Source organism: Sorex fumeus, unplaced genomic scaffold (assembly GCF_029834395.1).
Source record: "Sorex fumeus unplaced genomic scaffold, SorFum_2.1 ptg000073l, whole genome shotgun sequence".
Classification (NCBI taxonomy): domain Eukaryota; kingdom Metazoa; phylum Chordata; class Mammalia; order Eulipotyphla; family Soricidae; genus Sorex; species Sorex fumeus.
The window spans coordinates 845,377-865,329 of NW_026606130.1; the positions used below are offsets into that span (position 1 = coordinate 845,377).

The window sequence follows — 19,953 nt, forward strand, 5'->3', positions numbered from 1 at the left end:
TACCATAGCAACTAGAAGCTAAAGCCAATTAAGGAATGACTGAATCATTACACACCTAAACTGACTCTAGATTACAGAATTTTGGAAGGTGGAAAATGGAAGGTAGGAAGGAAAAAAAGCAGGAGTTAGGTGGTAAGAAATGGGTAGCTGAATAACTGAAGACTGCAAACTGTTCCTCACATGAAGTCCATGGAAATCATAGGCCAGGATGTGTAAGACACAGGAGGTGTCTTCAGCCACCTGGCCAGAGGAAAATTTAACCAGACCCATTCCCCACAGGAAAGATTGTTCATAATTCTCTGCCAATATGCTCCAAACACAGATATCTGGCTCTGAATTTTTATTTTTTGGACATGATATTTACCCCTTATTTTTAAATTTTAATTTGTTTCATTGCAGGAACTGAGATTTGCATACTGCTAATGATAGTGTTTCATGCATACAATGTTTTAACACAACACCCTTCACCAGAGTATTCCCTTCAACCCATTCTGCCTCCTCATCCCCTCAACCCCACGGTCAGTTCTGTTCTATAGACCAGTAACCAGATTCTTCTGCCTTTGACCATTTGTTATTTCCTTACTGGCCTTCTTTATATCTCACATATGAGAGACGTCCTTTTGTATGTGTCCCCCTCCGACTAACTTTACGTAGCATATATACAGCAGATCTTTTCACATAGTGACAAATTGCATAATTTTGTCTTATTCTCATTTCTCTAGATTTAGGGGGAGGGGCACACCTGGTGTTTCTCAGGGTTGACATCTGGCTCTGTGCTCAGGAATCATTCCTGGCAGGGTTCAGGGGACCATATGTGGTACTGGGGATTGAACTTGGATTGGCTCAATGCAAGGCAAGAGCCTATCTCTCCTGCCTCTCAAGTCCTAATGTTGTGGCACTTCCCTTATTATTTTTAAATACACTGTTGCAGTTTCTCTTTTCCATTTGTGGAAACATGGATGGAACTTGAGAAGAATTATGGTAAGTGAAATAAATCAGAAAGAAAAACACAAATACTAGATGATATAAATTTAGGTAGAATATGAAGAAACAAAATGTTTCTGAAGTGATAGTACAGTGACAGTACAGTGGATAGGGTGCTTGCCTTGCAAGGGGCCAATGCAAGTTCAATCCTTGGCATCCCATAAGGGCCCCAGAGCACTGCCAGGAATGATCCCTGAGCACAGAGCCAGGATTAATCCAGGAGCACTGTGAGTATAACCCTAAACCCCAAAACAACCCAAAACAAAGTAAACTGAGATCGACAGAGAGGGAGATAGGCAGGCAGATAGGTAAGGAGGCAGGTAGCAATAACCCCCTTGGCAATGATTTTCAGGAAGTAATAATACCAAAATACAATCTAAAAAGAAGTTTATGCTTCCAGCTATGAACAGTAGGTTGTGGATTCCATCCCAAATACCAAAGTTGGACCCTCTTTGTAAATGATTTCCAAGAACTACTGCCTGATAAGACTGAATGACTTCAGTCCCAACAGGCAAGACTGGATGCTTTCAGGAGAGGATAAACTTCAGCAGAAACAAAAGGTTTTGATGCAAATATTATAGAAGAAACTGGAGAAATAACAATGGGTAAGGTGCTTCACTTGCATGTAACTGGCCTGACTTTGATCCCTGGCACCCCATATAGTTCTTTGTGCACCGTTAGGAGTGAGCCCTGAGTGCAGAACCAAGAGTAAGTCCCCTGGTCCCCTGAGCTCTGTCAGGTACGGCCCCCCAAACAAAAAATTAAGAAAGAAGATCATCAATATATCAAATATATCAACTCCATTGACAATGCGCTGGCAACACTTATCTTCTTAGAGAACTCCAAATCATGGGAACTTGGAAAAAATCATTTATGTAACTGTTTTTGCAAATGTTCAGGGCTCTCTCCTCTAGGACAGATCATGTTCTTTTCTGAACATATTTCCTTCTCTTCTTTTTGAATAAAGTGTGTTTGCTTCACTATTTGTCTTCTCCTGAAACACTTTTTTCCTTTTGTTTTTGGTCATTCCTGGTGGTGTGCAGGGCTTACTCCTGGCTCTGCACTCAGGGATCACTCCTGGTGGGGCTTTGAGAGTTCAAGACTATATGGGATGTGGGGGATTGAACCTGGGTTGTCTGTGTGCTTTCCTGCTTGCTGTACAATGGCTCCAAATCCTCCTGAAATACTCTCAGTAAAACAGGTAGGAAACCCTGGAATCCTGGCTTGGGACCAGGATTTTCTATTTACTGCAAAGTGTATAGACTTGATTCAATCTGAAAATCATGGCTCCCTAAAAACTTGGGTGGAAGGAAGCAACTCTCATGTTTCACAGATCAAGTGTCTCTAGAGGCAGCCTGATGGTTGTGTTGAGGTGGAAGTGAAAGGGGAGTTGACGGGCATCCAGTAATTAATTATTGGCTCCCCATTTAGGCAGTGGGAATTGTTCAGGGCAGAAATATATAAGGTATAACGGAGGGCATGGGATAGGTAACTTCTTCTTTGAACCCATGCTTATGCAGGAAAGAAAATAGGAAAACCAACAATTCTCACACAAGTGTGTGACTGGAGAACAAAAGGCAAAAGAGCAAAGAGCATCAGCTACAAGCAGTGCGAGGCAGGTCCAGGGACAGGCCAGTGGGAAATAAAGAGCACCAAACAGCATGGAACCAGACCAGTGTGACAGTACCAGTGTGCAATCAGCATGTGGTGGGGACTTTGTAACATGGGACATCAGGGGAACTGAGTCCATAGCCAACAACAAAATGTACCGGCTCAAACTGTAAAATGAATGAATTTTAATGCCAAACACATGTGCACTAATTCTGTGCGCTAATTTTAAACATGGATTCTCCACCGACTCACTCAGTATCTGGTTTAAACTTGCAATATCAATTGCTCTGATCAGAAAGCTCATGGCTCTGAAAGAACCAGAGTATCCATGCTGTGCAGAAGCTTGCACAGATGTTTTAGCAGTCTTGACCTCCCCAGGCATTTCAGTACAGAGGGGTGGTGACACTCCCTCTCTATTGTGGCTACTTCCTCTCCACTCTGTGGTTCTCCTTGCTTCCCACCAGCAGCAAATGAATGGACAAAGGAAAAAACAAATCTTGGCGTTTGACAGTAAATCTGAGATTACCAGAGGAGAAGGGGGATAGAAATGGGAGCACAGAGTAAAAAGGGGTCCAAGGGTAAAGGGTACTTTGGTAGTGTGTACATTGTGACATCATATATTTTAACAATTATTAGCCTGTATTCCTAAAACATTAAGTGTTGTAAACTAAAGTTGCCTGAGTTGAAAAGAAGTGAACAGAAAAAAAGCCTTTTCCTTACCATTTGAGGCTCCCTTTTCATAATTAAATCTCCTACTGCTCTGGCCCCCTTTCATAGGTTCTTAAAATCACAATCACAAAAAGGAGTAGCAATTTGTGTAATTAGGATATTCAAGTTTACAATTCTCCTTTCTCCCATGAGATTGCCAACTCACATTTCCAACTCCATTTTTCTTTAATTTAGTGAGAGAAGTGCTTGGCAGGATTGCCATAGCAACAAGTGTCCAGGCTAATTAGGTTATTGAGAATCTGGACACTGACATTTGGAGCTGATTATAGGAAATTTCGATGGCAGAGCAGGAAAGGATGACATGCTGAAAGAAGACAAAGAGACTCAATTTGGAGAGAGAGGGCAGCTGAACTTCTCAGGGCTAAGCTGACCCTTTACTCCTAAATTCATCTTTACCCATTGTATTCACTTTTTTTTTCACAGTGCACAGAAAGCTACTAGATTTCTCTAGGACATTTACAAAGAACTATCTGCTCTGTAAGACACTCTGTATTCTTTAGGCAAGGAGAGAGGCAGATTTTAAAGGAAACTGACTCTTAAGGAAAAATTCTGGGTATGAACATCAGACCTTACTCCTCTAAAATAAGCCCTGTTATGTCTCCAAATCCATACCCACAGCATATCCTCCCCACTGTGTAGCCTCACTTCCTAAGAAGTTTCCTGGCATATTGTAATTGCTTTTAGTGCTTGATATGCTGAAGCATCATTAGACAAAGTGCAGCATAGAGAACAATGAGAAGAGCTTCTAACCCAGTGAATTTTCCAGCCTTTCTGTTTAAAGTCAGCCTCTTCTGACTTCAGGTGATTCTTGGTGGAAGTAGGGGACAGTGAGAGAGGCTGTTAATAAAGGAAGGTGTCAGAATATTAGGTTATTCTTACATGCAATGTTTTCTTCTCCCTCTCAAAACCCTCCATTTACATTCACAGGCTCCCACTCATTTTCACTGAGAACAGGGCTTCTGTCCGCATTTCCATAGTAACCCAAAGCCAGACAGATTAGGAGAGTGAGGCATTATTTGACACCAAAGCTTAGTGTAGTATCTGATGGAGAAGGGCTGACTTTTGGAGGAAAATACATAAAATCTCATTTGGAGAGAAAGAGAGTAGGCTTGTCAATGGTCTGGTAACACTCTTTCCTCATTCTTCCTCCTTGTGTCTCCAGATGAAGAAGACTAATCAAAGCAAGCTTTATTAGTGTTGGGAACTAAGAGCTGAATTTGGACTCATATGTATCCTTTCTCCTGGCCCTTGTATTATCCTCTCCATATAATTCTACTATATTGTTATCAAGAAACACACTGGAGTTAACAAGTTTCATGTGTGCATTCCCATAACTGTACCTAGAATAGTGCCATAAATATGGTTGGGCTCCTTTTTTTGGTTTGTTTTGGTTTCTGGGTCACATCTGCCAGTGCTCAGGGATTACTCCTGGCTCTGCATTCAGGGGTCATGGATCACTTCAGGAAGGCTTGAGGGACCATATGGGGTGCTGGAGATTTGAACGCAGGTTGGCCGTTTGCAAGGCAAGTACCCTACCCACAGTACTCTATTGCTCCAGCCCGTGGTAGGGATTCTTGATGAAAACATGTACAATTCCTTAGTTTACTAATTCCTTTTCAGACACTGAAGTTAACACCATATTTTCTTTCTTTAAAGCCCCATCTACTATTCCAACAGACATGGTCTGGGTTAATGACACTGAGCACATAGAAGAAAAGACAATGCAAAACTTCTCACCAACCCTCATTTGAGACTAGATACTCTATCTTCCTTATGGATGTCCACAACCTTATCAAAACCTAGCCCTGTAGTTGGACATTAGTTTCCACTGTTTCTTGATAAGCCAACAATGCATAGCTTCAGTAATACTCCCGGTGCTCTCTCCTGCACCATCCATTTACCTTTCTTCGTTAGTTGAGCCCTATCAGTACCCAAACTTTCTGCAATAGTATAGCCGACTAGGGTTTGATTCCTGGAATCCCATACAGGCCCTTGAGTATAGTCAGGAGTTAATTCCTGAATGCACAGCCAGGAATAACCTCTGAGCATTGTCACATATGGCCAACCCCCCCCCCCCCCCCAATGTCCCCGTCTTAAAACCAAACAAGAAATCTTATTTATTTGTTTTGTTTTGGGATCTCACTCTTACTTTGGACAACCTGGCAGCTACCGAATGTAACCTGCCCACACGGCAGAGTCTGGCAAACTCCCCGTGGCGTACCCAATATGCCAAATACCAGTAACAATGATGGGTCTCATTCTTCTAACCCTGAAAGAGCCTTGAATATGGCACTTTTAAAAATCTCAGGGCTAGGATGAAGGAGACGTTACTGGGGCCTGCTTGAGGCAATCGACGAACAACAGGATGATCGTGATCGTGATAGTTTTGGGATCACACCGGACTGTGTTGAGGGTTTACTGTTGGCTCTGCACTCAGGGTTCACTCCTGGCAGGGCTTTGGGGGCCAGATGGGATGCTAGAGATCAAACTCTGATTTGCTGACTTGCTGCATGTAAGGCAAATGCCATACCCTTTGGACTAGCTCTCTAGCCTCAGTGAAATATTTATGTAACCCTCTCCACTTACTACATCATCATCTCTCCATTGTCCCTTTACAACAAGTTCCTCAAAATTCACCATTTTTAAAATCTCCATTTCTTTTTTTTTAAATTGAATATACTTCAGTAATCCAGTTAAATAGCTTCTCTCAAAGTCCCTTAAGACCTGCACATTTCTAAATCTGGTGGTCATTTCTAAATATTGAACTTTTTTGAACAATCAACAGTATTTGACACCTTTGATCAATTCTTCTTTCAATAATTTCTTCACTTATTTCATAGGACATTTATTTCTTGGTTCTCCTGCCTCCAGATCTATTAATTTCAGTGTCTTGTATCTCTTTGATCTCCCTGCACTGGAATATTCTAAGCTTAAGTACTTAGACTTTTTTACCTTCCCTTTTCAAGCTCACCTTTTGTAGAATTATACAAGGTTGTATTTCTTTGATTCATCTACAAAGAAGAGTCACATATTGATATTTCAAGTCCACTCATTTCTATGAACTTTGAGATAATGTGTTCAATTTCCTACTCAATGTCACCACTTAGCTAATATTCATCTCAAATTAAAATTCATCATACATTGATCAAGTCCCTGATTTCCCTTCCATTAAATCTACTCCTTTAAATCATTTTGCCTCTTTGGAAACAGAAGCTCAATTCTTCTACTTTCTCAGGCCTAAAACATAAAATCTCTTTGGATTATTCTTAACCATCACACCAAACGTTGCATCAGATAATACTACTTCCAACATGGACTGGAAATCTTCACTCTTATCATCTTATGCCACTATGGTATAATCCACTGCCACATTTGTTATAATAGCCTCCTGAGTGAATACCTGTACTGCATTTCTTCTTTTATGGACACTCTAGTACATGTCTTTACTATGTGAGAACTGTTACTTCTCTGCTCTAGAACTCTCCAGAGGTTTCCAGTTACACAATCCTAAGACCACAGTGCTTGCTGTGCCAAATCATTATACCTCCTTAATTTCGTGTCTTGTTACAGTACCTCTTCTGCACAAAGGTTCAGACAAAGTAGTATATTTTGCTTTTCTTGGAACACCATAAACAAAACAACAAAAAATGCTATAATTCTGGAGTTCAAGACTGCATTTCACTGTAACCCATAAGAGAGAGACTAGTTCTTTCTGCATCCGAGTACTATGGCCCTAAAGTCCTAGCTCCTAAAAGGTCTCAAATTCTTAGCTCCTAAAAAACTTTGATAAAGAGGGTAGAGTTTATGACCACATTGACTTATCACCGACAGGAAATAAGTTGCCCTCATGCAACTGAAAGGTTTGTAAAATGTTAGAAACATATCCCTGAGTTGTAGCCTTATCTCTGTTGGCTTGTTGCATGTGACACCTGCAATTCATTTGTTAATTCAGTTTAATTTGGCAGAAGGTTCTATTATCTGCTGCAGGTTCCACTGTCAGAGTATCAGATACCTGTATGGGAATTTAGGCTAGAGTCACAGGTACTACTGTGATGAATCTGGATGTAGCTGGAGTACTCTGTGTTGACTGGTGTGTAATAGCTGATTCATTCAATATAGTGTTATAGGTAGACTGGTAGCTTAAGGGTGGTGCTTACTTTTTCTATTTTCCTTACCATGATTCTAGTCTACAAAAGAAACCAGTGGTCACAAGAATGAACTGTTGTTTGCAGTGAGTGGACTTTTGTGTGATATTTTACCAGAGAGCTCAAGTCAATATCATTGTCCCACTTTGTATTTACTACTGTGTGAGTCAACTGGTTCCACTTCAGGTCTCTGATGAAATTCTTGGCACTAAATGGAAGTGTTCGGTTATAAATAATAATTGAAAAGAAATGCATTATTTGTTTAATTATATTGAGAAAAATGTTATGAAAAACAGTACTTTTGAGTTACTACAAGGGTGAAAATGAGATTAGATCAGATGGAATCCCTCATCATTTTCTTTCCCCTTCCAAAGAAGCACTCCATGTTCTTTATCTAGACAGGTGTTTCCAAGGGTATAGGTTTACAGAGAGGGTTTCAAATTATCCTGTCATTAAAGAAAACATAAATATATTTTTTGTGATGTAGGTCACATTTGTAATGAATTGAATGAGATCTTCCACCAAATAAAGAAAAAAAGTATTGAATGAAAATATTCTACCTATGAATTGACATGCAGAGCCCATTTCACAGTGTTCAAGGCATTTATTAATTACCTGGCTCTCTATTTTCATTTATATCTTTCAGTAATTCTTTTCTTTAAAAATTGAATTAGGGGCTGGAGAGATAGCATAGAGGGTAAGGCATTTGCCTTTCACATAGCCGACCCGGGTTAGGTTCCCAGCATCCCATATGGTCACCAGAGCACCACCAGGAGTAATTCCTGGTGAGTCAGGAGTGACCTCTGTGCATCGCTGGGTGTGACCCAAAAAGCCAAAAAAATGGAATTATCTTGAGATATGATACAAAGTTGTTCATGATTTGGTTTCAGAATACGATCTTCCAACACCCACTACTTCAGCAATGTACATTTCCCACCATCAATGTTCCCAGTTTCCCTCCAGCCAACCCTCTCCTCTGCCCCTGAACACCCCTATGGCAGGCACTCCCCCTTTCCTTCTGGAAATTATGGTTTGCAATAAAGGTAGGAACTGGAAGGTTATGATTCTTTTACCTACTTTCAGCATTCAGTTCTTGTCCAGAGCGATCATTTCTAACTATCATTGTCATAATGCAGGAAGTGTGGCAAGATGGAACACTGAACTGCATAAAACCCCTAAAGGGAGATTTTCCAAACACCCCTCCTTCCCTGTCTTGGCCATGGTCTAGGCAACTGCAGCTCCATGTCCTTCCATTGCAACTGGAATTACGGAAGTATGAAGCTCTGGGTCTCCATGGACAGCTAAGCTAGCCTAGTTTTTACTAGATATGAGAGCTGTTTACTCAGTTTTAATTTCCTTCTGAGGTTCCTTATTATAATAGGAGTAAACAGCATTTATGTTCTCACTAAACTACGGGGTCAGAAGGACAGAGAAGGAAAGAAATCAAGGGGGAAAGGAAGAAGATGAGAAAGGGTATTGATGGGGAATTAGGGGTTGGGGCTTCGGTTATACTGGTGATGTGGGAGAATGGTATATCTTTATATTCAAAGCACAACTCAACAACACTGAAAATATGGGATGTAAGAGGCAACCACTGAACTTTGTTAAGGTGGTAGAAAGGGTGGGGGGGGGAATGGAGTATGGGAACACTAGTGGAGGGAAACTGACGTTGCTGGTATAATTAGTGTTGAAATATTATATGCGTAAAAGTCAACTATCAGTAACTTTGTAAGTCATGATTATTAAACTAAAAATTATTAGAAACAAAATAAAAACCCAGAATCTATGTTAAGTACTTTACTCCAACCCATGTGTGTCTTTCAAATGAGTGCATGATCTCTCACTCCCAAATTCTGCTTTTAGGTCAGAATATCCTCAAAGAGGTGGGGCAGAAGGGCTATGCTGACTTCCCTTTCTAAGTTTTATCTGAGGTCCAATTCCCTACTGCAGATGTGGGACACAGACATCTGAAGGAAATTCCTTAGTACTCCAGCTATCACTCAATTAAAGAATAAGGATTTTGTAGGAAGTTTGAATGCCTTCCACTCTCCTGCATCTGTCTTTGTTCCTCTACCAAGCTCAGCAGCCACTAGGGTTATCTTTATCTAGCTCTTCTTCATGAATATCCCATCAGTTGAACAACTATTTGATCATACTCCGTCTTGCTTTCTTGATATCAATAGAGTTTTTTTTTCTCAACCTGTTTCCTTATGAGGCTGGGAGCAGAGTCTGCTGTGAGGACAAAAAAGAGGGGCAGTGTCCTATTTTTTTTCTCCAGGGTCTGTTTCTTCCTTACTAGACCCAATGCCAGCTGCTCTCTTCCCCACCAATCTTGATGAGTCAAACTAATAGTCTGGGAAAATAGATTGATGATAGGCAGGTGTAATCAATTCATCTTGCCTGTCTGTGTGGAACCCTGGAATGTCAAAGCTAGGTTAGAGTCTGGAATAGGAACCACTATGTTCATATATGGTTTACTTTACAAGATAAACTACATCATTATTGGAGATCATGGCAATGTGTAATCTATTTCAAAAACCTAGTGCCCTTTAATTAGAAAACTTCCCCTACCTACCTCAATAGGTGCCATTTGTTACCTTAATCACGGGCTGTGTTATAGACTGCCTTAGGTACTGTGATTTTGAATTTGAAAAATTCTTTTCCAATTTCTTTCTTAGTTTGTATTTTATGACATCTCAACTTTTTTTGTTTGTTTTGAAGGTCACACCCATCAGTGCTCAGGGCTTACTCCTAGCTCTGCATTCAGGGATCACTCCTTGTGGGCTTGGGTGTTAGGGATCGAACACAGGTTGGCTACGTACAAGAGAAGCAACCTACTCGGTCTACTATAGCTCTGGCTAAAGTCATCTAGGCTTAAATAGTAAAGTAGTATCATAGGTCTAACAGCAGTTCTCTGCTCCAAGAACTACAAAGTCTAATGAAAACTTAAAATGTTAATTCTTTTTTTTTTTTTTTGCTTTTTGGGTCACACCTGGCAATGCACAGGGGTTATTCCTGGCTTTGCACTCAGGAATTACCCCTGGCCGTGCTCAGGGGACCATATGGGATGCTGGGAATCGAACCCAGGTCGGCCGTGTGCAAGGCAAATGCCCTACCCACTGTGCTATTGCTCCAGTCCCTAAAATGTTAATTCTTTTCTTTGTTCCTCCCTATGGCAAGTGAACTGAGTCTTCTGAAAATAAAGTGTTTGATTTGTTGTATTACTTCTTCATTGGATGATTTTAAAAGTGTTTATTGAGTCTATGTAAAAACTGTATATTTTATTCTACATTTCTTATAAATAGTGTTAAATGCGGGCAGGATCAATAGCACAATGGGTAGGGCATTTGCCTTGCATGCGGCTTACCTGGGTTTGATTCCTCCACCCCTCCAAGCCACCCCCAACCCCAGCCTGCCTCTATGGCAGGCACCTCTCTTCTCTCTCTCTCTTTCTCTCTCTCATTTTAGGTATTATGATTTTCAATACAGATGTTGAAAGGTTATAATATACATACCTTTACCTACTTTTCAATACTCAGTTCTTGTCCAGAGTGATCATCTCCATCTAATGTTGTTATAATGGGCCCTCCTCTATTTTAACTACTGCTCTCTTGTATTTTGTTAAACTTATTGTTTTTGTGTCTTGATTCAATTCAAATTTTCTTTTGGGTTTCCAGTCTAGGTTTTTAAGTTCATATATATTTAATATAAACCAACATTTTTACATAATATTCTATTTTTGAATGAATATTAATTTTGTGTGATTTATGTAGTTAAGCTTCTATTTTACTCTATTCTCCATGCTTTTAAAGTTTTTGATGTTTTGATGTATTTTTCAAGTACTTATATATCCCTTAACTGATAATCATGGTTTTTCTTTGTTAAATCCAGAAAATATTTTATTTAAGAAGACAGAAAGAGACTCACATTCGATTACTACCACCAAGTAAGCTTATCTACAGGCCCTGCTCCAGAAACTCATAATTAAATATCATAAAAGATCAACTAGCTGCAAAAATTTTCTCAGATACAGTGGTCCGTAAGTTTCCTCCTTGATGAAGCCCCAGCAGCTGCACTCACACTTCAATAGCTGCCACCATGCATATCCCACTGCCTCAGAAGGGAGCTCCACAGAGATGCCAAACTGCCGAAAGTTTCAGGATCACTTTTTTTTTGGTTGAAAACTTCAGGCTTTCTTGGAGTCAGAATGGAAGACCTTCTCCCACCTTCGAGTACTTTGGGAAGCCCCAGCCACCACACCCATGTTTCATCACTGGCGCCATGTAAACTCACACTGTCCAGTTAAATATTCTGGATTTTCTGGAGGCAATCTCCAAACTCTACAATACTAACACCCCAGTAGGACCATACCAGATTTGATGGGAATGTAATGTAGAAGCAAACTAAGCTCGAATAACAAAGACACTAACATAGAAGACTCAAATATCAACAATAGGTTAGTAAACCTGTAAGAACTTAATAAGAACTTAATGTCCCCACATTAAGGTGAGATACAACAATTTTTACAAATTTTCTTTTGATGAAGTATTTATTGACCATTCAATTAGCCATTTGGTTGGCAACAATCAATGTACAGTAAATTACTTTGGGCCTGCTATGGGGGCAGGCTAGAGGGGTGGTGGGGAAAAATGAAGACAATGGTGGAGGGGAGACAGAGTGGTGGTGGGATTGGTGTCGGCATACTGAACGTCTGTAACAAATTATAATGAACAACTTTATAAACCATGGTTTTTAAATAAAGTAGGTAACAAGAAGATAGAAAGAAGGAAATGGATGGGACTGGACAGTGGGCAAAGCATTAATTAGTCTTGGATATGGTTGATCTGAGTTTGATCCCTGCCAGGAATGATCCCTGAGCTCAAAAACAGGAGAAAGTCCTGAGCACAGCCAGGTGTGACTCCAAACCCAACGAAACAATATAAAACAAAACCCTACAAAACAAATAGGAAAAAAAAACCAGAAAAATATAGGAAGCCTCCCATGGTATGAAAGAGGGTCTTCTAAAGAAGGATTCCCTATAATCATTGTTTTAATTGATATTGGTTTTTGTTTTTGCTTTAGTTTTTCTGGTTATTTTTACATATTCTTAACCAACTTTTAAAAACTACAGTTTTACTTTTATTAGTGAGATGCTTCACTTCACTTTCTATTTTTTTGTTTGTTTTTGTGCCACACCTGATGGTGCTCAATGGTTATTCCCAACTCTGCACTCAGTGATTACTCCAGGCAGTGCTTAGGGGATCACATGGGATTCCAGAGATTGAACCCCAGTTGTTTGTGTGCAAAGCAAGTGCCCTACTCACTGTACTATCTCTCTGGCTCCCATCACTGTCTATTTTCTTATTATTTCTTAGAACTTTTATTTATTTTTTATTGCTTTTTGGGTCACACCTGGCAGTGCTTAGGGGTTACTCCTGGCTCTGCGCTCAGGAATTCTGGCAGTGCTTGGGGGACCATATGGGATGCTGGGGATTGAACCCAGGTCAGCCGCATGCAAGGCAAACACCCTACCCGCTGTACTATAGCTCCAGCCCCAGTACTTTCATTTTTTAGTTTATGAAAATACCTTAAATATTTATTTTAAGTTCAGTTTATGGGTGATAAAATCTTTTACTTTGGATTGTATGGAGGAGACTTCTAAGCTGTGCTCTGGGAACCCCAAGGGCCACACCCTGTGATAGTCCAATGCTAGGGCCTGGCAACATATCACTGATTGGGTACTGCCATACCACGGACCGCCAGGGCCATCCTCTCTTTCTTGGAAGCCATTAAGAGCAAACATCATCTCCCAGGCTATATCATTGGTGCCCAAAAGGTCATACAAAGGATGTCATAAATTGAACTGAAGACCCAAGCATGAAAAATATGCCTCTGACCTGTGCTACATTTATCTAGCCCCCGAAATAATGTTTTGTCAGATAATTTCACCTAATCTCTGGTGAATTAATGGTAGAAGAGGTCAAACATATTCCTGCCTGCTGAGAATCACATTTCTGTAATCTCTTCAGTCAAAGATTTCATGTCAATGCAATCTTCTACAGAATAGTTATTCCTAATCAATGACAAAGTTCACCTAGTTATTTGGTAGATCAGATATATGTCTGGTGAATAAAATAGAGAGGGGTTATTTATTATTATTATTATTTATTAGTGAAACACCATGAGGTACAGTTGTAGATTTACAGATTTTTGTGCTTGGGTTTCAGTTATACAATGATTGAATACCCATCCCTCCACCAGTGCCCATTTCCCTCCTCCAATGCTCCTGGAATCCCTCACACCTTCCTAGCCCCCCATCCCACCCCACCCCTGTGGCAGGGCTTTCCTTTTGTTCTCTCTCTCCTTTTGGGTGCTGTGGTTTGCAAAAGAGGTATTGAGTGGCAATCATGTTTGGTCTATAGTCTACTTTCAGCATGCATCTCTCATCCTGGGAGGATCCTCCCAAGACTTTTTATTCGGTACTCTCTTCTCTATCTGAGCTGCCTTCTCCCTGAGAGGGTTTATTTTTTTAGAATTCAAATTTTATAACCTGGATAACTTGGGTATGTAAATAAGTTATCCATTAAGTAGCCAGTGGACATATACTGGGCTCCATCATATTTCAGATCCTGTTAGGGCATGGGGATACCTTTTAAGTATACATTTAAAATATACCGTCTTTGTCCTCTGGGAGTTAAATAAGATAATGTACAAGATAATTTTTTAAAACATTTTATTTTTTACTGAGTCACAGTGGGATACAGTTACAAAGCTGTTCATAATTGGGTCTCAGTCATACAATGTTCCAGCACCCATCCCTCCATAAGTGTACATTTTCCACCACCAATGACCCCAGTTTCCCTTCCGCCACCCCCACAATTCCCATATCTTTGAGGCATAAGAGATGGACTTAATTTTTGAAATGTTTTTATTTATCATTATTCCTTAAACTTTTTTTTGGTCACTCTGATTTACAATACTATGAATGTAGGGTTTCATGCATGCGAGTCTGTTAAGTCCACCCCTCCACAAGGGTGTTTTCTTTCCTTCACCATCGACTCAAAGTACCCCTGAAATATCTGTTCCCTAGTCCTGGATACCCGGCAGTGGTCAAGGTTTACTCCTAGCTCTGTGTTCAGGGATCACTACTCATGGCACAGGGACCATATATGGTGCCAGAGACTGAACCCTTGGTTTTCAGCATGCAAGACAATCACCTTACCCTATGTACTTTTGTATTATACTATTTCTCCAGCTCCTTCTCTAGAGCTGAGTAGTACTTCATTGTGTGTAAATACATAGTTTCTTTGTGTGTGTATGTATTTGGGGATCACATCCAGGGGTGCTCAGGGATTACACCTGGTTCTGCACTTGGAAATGACTCCTGGAGACCTTGGAGACCACATGGGATGCTCCAGATCAAACCCACGACAGCTGCATGCAAGGCAAGTACCTACCCAATTGCTCCAACTCACACATAGTTTCTTTATCCAGTTATCTGTCGTTGGACACTTAGTGTGTTTCCACATGTTGGTTAGTGTGACTAGTGCTGCACTGAACAGAGGAGTGCGAATGAGAGTGGGTTCTTAAATATGTCCTTGGTTTATCTGGTATTATTTCATATAAGAGTTGATAGGAATTTTTCTAGGGCAGTTCTCTATGTGGAACGCATAAAATTACTTGAGATAATTTTAATTGGTTACACATCTATTTTAAATGTGTAAGAGAAAAAGGAATAAAGAATATATAAACTAGTGCATATGCACACACAGACGCACTTACAGTATATTCAAATTCAAACTCAAATTCAATTTGTGTCAGTTGCAATAAGCCAATCATTGAGACATCAGCACTTAAAGTGGGTAATGTTTTGTTATTATTATACAGATGGTACCATCTGGAAGATGGGTGCTACAATACAAATTTGACTTTATTCTACCCAGTGGTATTAATATATATAGGCAAAGAGAAGAGTAATAAAGGGTCCAAGAGGAAAACTTGTGTTTTTCCTAGAATTTGATTAAATCTTAGGAATCTGACTTTGAGGCAATAACAGATATCTTATCTGTTATATTCAATGGTTGACTGACATCTTTTTTAAAAAAGAAATTTATTAATTTTAACTTCTGCATAATGAGTTATTATGTTGTTAATAATAGAGTTTCAGGTGAACAATGTTTCAACTCCACAGTAGTATCAGTGTCCAAGGATCCATCCACAACCCAATTCTCTTGGTAAACCTTAAGAAATTACTGTTTAAGGTTAAAAACCTAAAGAAATCACCTGTTTAAAATAGCGTTAAAACTTATGGCTTTGATGTGCAAAGCTATCTTACCTTATCCTCATGATAAAACTGTCCATAAAATTCCACGAGAGACCTTATGTCATTTCTTGTCCACATCATTCCCTAACACCTAGGCCCCACACTTACTTGGCATTGATCTCTTCTTTTACTGCAAAAAATAACCTTGCAAATCATCTTATACCAGTCATGTCATTCTTTTGTAAGTAAAAAATCACCTATAATTATAGAAAGAGTGGGTGGATGATGCAAAGAGGCTAGATAGGCTGTTTCAGAACAGCAGCATCAAATGGTTAACTTTAAATCCATATGTGTTTTTATTCTCTCATTACTCAGATATAAAAGGGTGCTGTCACAACTTTTGTTGCTCAGATGTGAGTGGGCTTATTTTCACTCTTATTTTTATTAAAGAATGTATACATAACTTTTGACACATTATATTCAAGTATTCAAAATTTAAGATTGCTAAGATGGTACTGGGTAGTAAGCTAAATTTGTTGTCCCACTTTCTTTGCTTCCTCCTCAAATCTCCTCTATCCCATTCCTTCTTATTTCTCAAACTAAGCTAATGAATACCTAACTCGCTTTTGTGATCGGATTTCAGTCATACAATGTTCCAACACCCATCCCTCCACCAAGTGTACATTTCCCACCACCAATATGCCCTGTATTCCTCCTGCCACCGCCCCCATTCCCCCCTCCCTGTCTAGCCTGCCTTTATGGTAGTCACCTTTCTTCTCTCTCTCTTCTATTGGGCATTATGGTTTGCAATACAGATACTGAGAGGCTGTTGTGCATGATCCTTAACCCACTTTCATCACACATCTCCCATCAAGAGCGATTCCTTCCAACTATTGTTGTTATAATGGTCCCATCTCTATCCCAACTGCCCGCTCACCTAGCCCTTGAGGCAGGTCCAACCATGGACCACTGCCTGGACTCCGAATGCCTGCTCCACCTGCTCTTCCTCATCTGCAGGGCTGCTGAGTCCCCAAGATCTTCCTGCCTCCTCTTCCTCTTCGTCATCGTCGTAGTAGTCAGCGTCATTGTTATTGTCATCGCCCTCCTCCTCCAACTCCATCCCACCATCTCGACTCTTTACTACTCTTTCCCTAGGAGGATGTCTTCTTTCCAGCTCAACCTCAACTCCCTCAAAGAGCCACTCGGCTTCATCAAGGTTCTAGAGTGGGTTGTTTCTACCTTTGCTTTTCCCACCTGCGGCAGTTTTAAGGGAAAAACATATTTTAGTCACTTATCCCCCTAAACTTAATGAAAACAAAATGGTTCTAGCTGTTTTTGGCTATCTATTCAGGTTGAATCAGGAATGATTTCAGACACCCCCTCAAGTAAATGTGTGTGCAGTAGATTGGAGTAAACATGTCTTTATTGGAGATTATGCTTCTTTTGCGAAATTCTTTGTTAATGCAGTCTTTGTCTTCCTGTACTGCATCACTGCTCTTCTGCTTTATGTAGGTTATACAAACTTGCACCAGGATAGGTGCAAGTTGAAAGCATCCTGTGACTGACTTTGTCATTACTCTTGTGGTTACTTTTTTTGCCTGGTGAGCCCTTCAGCTTGCCGTAAAAACTCTTACAAGATATTAAAATAGCTACTGACCACAGTATTGTTGAGGAACTTACCTCTTGTAATAGTAATGGAGTGACCTGTCTTTTTAACTCTGTGACTTAGTGTAGGATCCCTAAATGTATCTGTGATCTGTGGCTTTCTGAATATAATATTTTTTGGGAGGAAAAGCATAGTTTGTATACAAGGAGACCAACTTACACAGTCCATCAGATTTGACAGCTTCCAATAGCCAAGGGAGAAATACACTGGATAAGAAATAAGAAATATATCTGGGAATGGAGATGTAGTACAGCAACCGACCTGGGTTCGATTCCCAGCATCCCATATGGTCCCCTGAGCACCGCCAGGAGTAATACCTGAGTGCAAAGCCAGGAGTAACCCCTGTGCATCACTGGGTGTGACCCAAAAAGCAAAAAAAAAAAAAGAAAGAAATATGTCTATACTATTGACCTGTTGCCCACATATGGAAAACCATTATTTCATTATTTGTTCTAATAAAGCAATGGCTTTTTTCAATAAACTAGTGGGATAAAATTTTACTGCTTTTTTACATGAAACTTGTGCCTTTCCTGGAAATTAAAGATGTTAACGTATTCTCACATGTAAAATTCAGGGTCTATTATGAGGTTATCTACAATCTTAAATGAATAGTAATTGCTTCACTAAATTGTTTGCCTTCCAACATGTTTACACCTTAAGCCTTGTCATAGAGCTTCACCAGACAGATTTCTATTTTCATATCATAATAGGAAGAAAATCTCTATTTGGTATTTTGGTGTATATGTATATTATTGTAAGTTTGTACAGATCATATACCTAAGACCTATATTTGTTTAAGAAAGCCTTAATGGGCCAGGAATATTGCTTCATAGTTGGAAGTCTGCCTCATGAGCTGGAGGATAAGGCAGCTAGAATAGAGAATGGATCACTAAGTCAATGATGGTTGGAGGGATCGTTCAGGATGGGAGATGTGTGCTGTAAGTAGATCAAGGACCAAACGTGATAGCCTCTCAGTATCTATATTGCAAATCATAATGCCAAAAAGTAGAGAGAGAGTAGGCTGGAAATTGTCTGCCATAGAGGCAGGAGGAGGGTTGGGATGGGGGAGAATATCGGGGACATTGGTGGTGGAAAATGTAAACTAGTGGAGGGATGGGTGTTCTATCATTGTATGACTGAAACTCAAACATGAAAGCTTTGTAACTGTATCTCACGGTGATTCAATAAAAAATAAATTAAAAAATAGAATAAAAATAAGAAAGACTTAATTACATGTTTCAAGTAGATCTTTGATATAACTGGGCATTACTGTTAATGATGGTTGTTTGCTATCCTTTGTTGTTCTTGCTATGTAAATGCAGGCTGAAACCTGGTCTTGCAAATAGAGAAAAATAATCCATCATTTTAAAGATCCTATTTATAGGGTTAAAAAAGTATGGGCTTGCTTTTTCAAGCCCATAATTCTCCCTCGAACACATAGCTCTCTCTTTTTACTTGTTTCCATTCCCGAGAAGCCTATGTTTATTCTTGAACACCTATTCATTCCTCTCTTTCTATCCTCTTATGTCTTTCTATTCAGTCAATAAAAACTATCTTCTTGCTTCACAAAAAGGAAAGAGGTTATGATTGCTTTAAACTTTTGAAAAAAATCAACATTTAAATTCAATGAAGTTGTTATTTTGAGTTAGTATTGATACTGTGAAAATAAATGAGATTTCCAATTTTTATTCTTAATGTTCATTCTTACTTTGCTAAAGAATAATTAAGGAATTATGCATTGTTAATAGAGAACATAGTGAACTATATGGGTGCACTGTCTTTGCACATATTTGGGTATATTATGAATTGCTTTTTGTTGTACAGTGCAAAATTTTCTATTCTTAAGACGCAGTTGTTTACATGTGAAGTGCCTTTTGTTATTGCCTCATTTTGGTTGCTTTTGTTAGTGACAAGAATTGTCAATATGAAAATGTGTATTTTTTTAATTATTTATTTATTTATTTATTTTGCTTTTTTTTGGGTCACCCCGGCAATGCACAGGGGTTACTCCTGGCTCTGCACTCAGGAGTTACTCCTGGTGGTGCTCAGGGGACCATATGGGATGCTGGGAATCGAACTCAGTTTGGCCGTGTGCAAGGCAAACGCCCTACCCGCTGTGCTATTGCTCCAGCCCCCGAAAATGTGTATTTTTATGTAGCAACTTAATAAAAAAGTTAGAGTGAAAAAATACAATTATATGGAAATTCTATTGTCCTCCATCTATCAAAACTATTAATTTGTTGATATATGTGCCCAGAGTCCCTGCCTTTCTTACCTTTATGACATGCTCCTACTTCTATTAAAGGTAGACATCAGTACATGTACTGTGGCTATGACTCAGTTTTTCCTTTTCTAAAATTATTTTTTTAACTTGTGCATACTATAGAACATATACAATATAGTTGATCCAATTCTCTCTTGATAAGTTGTTTCCATATTTTACTACTAGAAACAGCAACAATAATTAACATTCTCTTTTTAATTTTAGGCATCATGATTTACAGTACTGTTCACAATAGGGTAGGAAACCATACATACAATGTTCCAATAATACA

At 39.5% G+C, this 19,953-nt stretch overlaps 1 pseudogene; it reads left to right on the forward strand.

Annotated features, from left to right (window-relative positions):
• The first annotated feature begins 16,891 nt into the window (after window positions 1-16,891).
• On the forward strand, window positions 16,892-17,619 carry LOC130038094 (synaptophysin-like protein 1; annotated as a pseudogene).
• Window positions 17,620-19,953: the final 2,334 nt, after the last annotated feature.